This window comes from Cyprinodon variegatus, unplaced genomic scaffold (assembly GCF_000732505.1).
Source record: "Cyprinodon variegatus isolate N-32 unplaced genomic scaffold, C_variegatus-1.0 Scaffold1542, whole genome shotgun sequence".
Classification (NCBI taxonomy): Eukaryota; Metazoa; Chordata; class Actinopteri; order Cyprinodontiformes; family Cyprinodontidae; genus Cyprinodon; species Cyprinodon variegatus.
In genome coordinates this window covers 120,757-124,617 of record NW_015151995.1, presented here as the reverse complement: position 1 = coordinate 124,617, position 3,861 = coordinate 120,757, and positions in this window count along the sequence as shown.

Genomic DNA, 3,861 nt, shown 5'->3' with positions numbered 1-3,861 from the left:
AAAGTACTACAGAGTGTTGTTCAGCATGGGGGTGAGTAGAAAATGAAGGCTAATCCTGTTTTGGGTGTACAATTCCTTTAAATGCACAGTAAATGTGTTGTTTTGTTGACAACTGTTGTTTGCTACCGCCAGTGAATGCATCATTTTTGCTTGTCGCTACCTTACTGGTCAGTCAAGGGCAGAATCAAGCTTAGGCAATTTGATGGGTGTAATGGACTTGGAGGAGGACGGGACTGGGAGTGCACGCGCCCACAGCTCCGTACAGTCAGTTTCGTCGGCCGTTCAGTAACGAAGTTGGATCTCATGAAGGGCGCCTTCTAAAAGTGCTCGATCGTCTGAGAGAACAAGGTTTACAACTGTCCATTGACACGTGCCAATTTTGCCAGCCCCAAGTCAAATATCTTGGTCATATAGTGTCTGCTGCTGGTGTCGCAACAGACCCTGACAAGATAAAAGCAGTGGCAAGGTGGGAACCCCCAGTGAACCTAAAATCACTGCAGTCCTTTTTAGGGTTCTGTGGTTATTACCGCAAGTTCATCGCCAACTGTTCTGCTATAGTATGGCCCCTCACGGATCTTACAAAAGGGTACCCACCAACACAAAAGAAACAAAAGAAAAATGCGAGCTTCGTCAGACCATACTATCCCCCCTTCCAGCAATTTGGTGAGAGATGGACACCTGAATGCACTGAGGCGTTTCAAAAATTATCCAGTGCCTTACTCACGCCCCCATCTTGGCTTTTGCTGAGACTACAAAGCCATACATCATTTATGTTGATGCCAGCCTTGACGGGCTTGGAGCAGTCCTTAACCAGGAACACTCTGATGGCGTGCGCCCTGTTGCATTTGCTAGTCGCAAGTTGAGCCAGTCAGAGAGAAACTACTCTGTTCACCAACTAGAATTCTTGGCGTTGAAGTGGGCAGTCATGGATAAGTTCCATGACTATCTTTATGGGGCCTGCTTTACTTTGATGACAGACAATAACCCCCTCACTTACATACTTACAAACACCAAGTTGAAAGCAACGGGTCATAGGTGGTTAGCCGCTCTTACCACTTACGACTTCGATATCCTATACAAACCTGGCCGAGATGATGTAGATGCTCATTGGTTGTCCAGAAATGCAATTGATGATGAAAGCGGTTGGAGAATCATACCCCCATCTGGAGTTAAAGCTCTTTTTCACCCCGTGGACAGACTGCAGTCCTCAGAGCACCCACACAGGTTTATTGACCAATTGGGTGCCAACCTGAGTGCTGTTCCTGAGGCATATGCTTGCTTTACTCACCTGCAGTTAAGTGCTCTTGAGAGACTAAGCAAGGTAGACCTGGCCAAAGCACAAGACTTAGATCCTACAATAGGTCTTGCCAAGAAAGCAGTTCAGGTTGGGGTCTGGCCCTCCAACAAACATCCTGACTTATTGCTTTTACAAAGGGAAAGTTCAAAACTCCTGATGAAAGAAGGACTGTTGCACCGAAAAGTTTCCAGACCTGCAGGCCTTCAGAACTTACAACTTGTCCTTCCAACTCAGTTTAGTGCTCAGGGCTCTTCATGATGAGTCAGGCCACCTTGGAGTTGATCACACGGTTGAGTTACTAAGAGACAGATTTTTCTGGCCCAAGATGGTCTACAGATTACATCAAGAATTGTGGCAGGTGTGTTGCTCACAAGACCTTACCTCGGCGGGCTGCACCACTAAACCAAATCACAAGCAGTGGCCCTCTCGACTTGTTCTGCATAGATTTTCTATCTATCGAGCCCGATTCGAAGGGAGTGGCCAATGTTCTTGTGGTTACAGACCATTTCACCTGATACGCCCAGGCCTACATCAGTAAAGATCAAAAAGCCTCAACCGTTGCCAAGATTTTGGTTGAAAAGTTCTTTGTTCATTATGGGCTTCCTGCGAGGGTTCACTCTGATCAGGGGCGTGATTTTCAGAGTTGATTAATCAAAGAACTTCTACAAACGTTGGGCATAAAGAGGTCTAGGACAACTCCTTATCACCCTCAGGGTGACCCCCAACCGGAGCGTTTAACCACACACTCCTATCTATGCTGGGCATGCTCAATCCCTCTCAAAAGCAAAAGTGGAGTCAACATATAAGTTTACTGGTTCACGCCTACAATTGTACGCAAAATGACGCTACCAGTTACTCACCATACTATCTCATGTTTGGTCGTGAGGCTCGTCTGCCCATTGACCTATGCTTTGGAACATCTCCAGATGGCAAAGACAACCAAATTTACTTCCAGTATGTTGAAGAGCTAAAAGCAGAGTTGTAAAAGGCTTACAAACTGGCACAAGACGTTGCAGATAAGAACCACCAGCAAAACAAAAGGTACTATGACAAAAGGGTGATAAATCACATTATAGAACCCGGAGACAGAGTACTTATTCGAGTTACAGGTGTACCTGGCAAGAATAAACTTGGAGACAAGTAGAACTCAAGCCCCTATATAGTGGCTGAAAAACTGTCAAGCCTTCCGGTTTATAAGGTAAAGCCAGAAAAGGGCAGAGTCATTGTCAAAACCTTGCATCGTGACCATCTCTTACCTATTGGACACCTGGTTCCGTTTCCTGTTGATCAAGAAGGGAAACCAGAGTACCACCGACCAGAAACAAGGTCCTCAGACAAAGACAAAAAGGCATGACGACAGTGCAATGCAAAGAACTGACAAAGAGATTATGTCTGAGGCACAGGAAGATGATCTGTGGTACCTATCCGCTGCTCAAAGAGAGTCTGTTTCCGAAACATTAGATCTCCTTGCCAATCACGTCAACCGACGGGGGGCTGCCGTCACTACAGACCCCATACTACCTTCAAACAGTGCTGGTTCACCAGGGCCTATGAGTGTTATTACCATTACAGAGCCTGAAGAAGATCCAGAGGTTAGGCAGCTGTCGGACGACCCTGCGGAGGACACAGGTCTAGCTGGGGAAAAGCTGCCTTTGGCTAGTCAATCTGAAAGCAGTGCAGAGCCCTTCGGTGATCATCAGTCACGTCGAGTGATTAAACCAGTCATTCGGCTCAGTTATGACAAGCCTGGTCATGCTGTCGACAAGCCAATACTGATAGTACACCGAGGAGTGAGGATCACCATTGGAAGGAACAGCCATGTCCCTGTTTTCCAGTATGTGCCTCCTTGAGAATATTGGGGTTTTGTTAAAAATAATTTAGCCCCTAAGGGTGAATTGATTTGTTCTGCAGGGATAGTCCAATGAGGGCATCTGGACTTTTAGAAGGAGGAGGATGTAACCCCTCAGGTTACATGTAAAACCTTTTTCTCCTACACCCCTTGAACATTTTTTGGGAACATTGCATTGTAGACATTTTCACTTTAGATAGTGTTCATCACCTTTTGCTTAATTTGGTAGGCGTTTTGCACTCACAAATTGGAGGTCTTATACATTGCAAAAGTCAACACTAAGTGTATACACGTATTTTCTGTTGGTCTTAAATGCACAGTTAATGTGTTGTTTTGTTGACAACTGTTGTTTGCTACCGCCAGTGAATGCATCATTTTTGCTTGTCGCTACCTTACTGGTCAGTCAAGGGCAGAATCAAGCTTGAGCAATTTGATTGGGTGTGATGGACTTGGAGGAGGACGGGACTGGGAGTGCGCGTGCCCATAGCTCTGTACAGTCAATTGGCTAGCGGCGAGGTTGGATCTGTGCCGATGTGGAATATTATTTTTTTCCAGCTAACCAGTTGGAGTTACAAACGTTTTTCTGCACGTTTTCCTCGGTTTTGAAGCTGCAGAAACGGACCATCACTGCATGAAAAGTGGGGTTTTCGTCAATATGCAGCACTGTAGATTGTCGTGGAACTTCAGGTTAGCGGCAGTTTACGACAATTTGCAG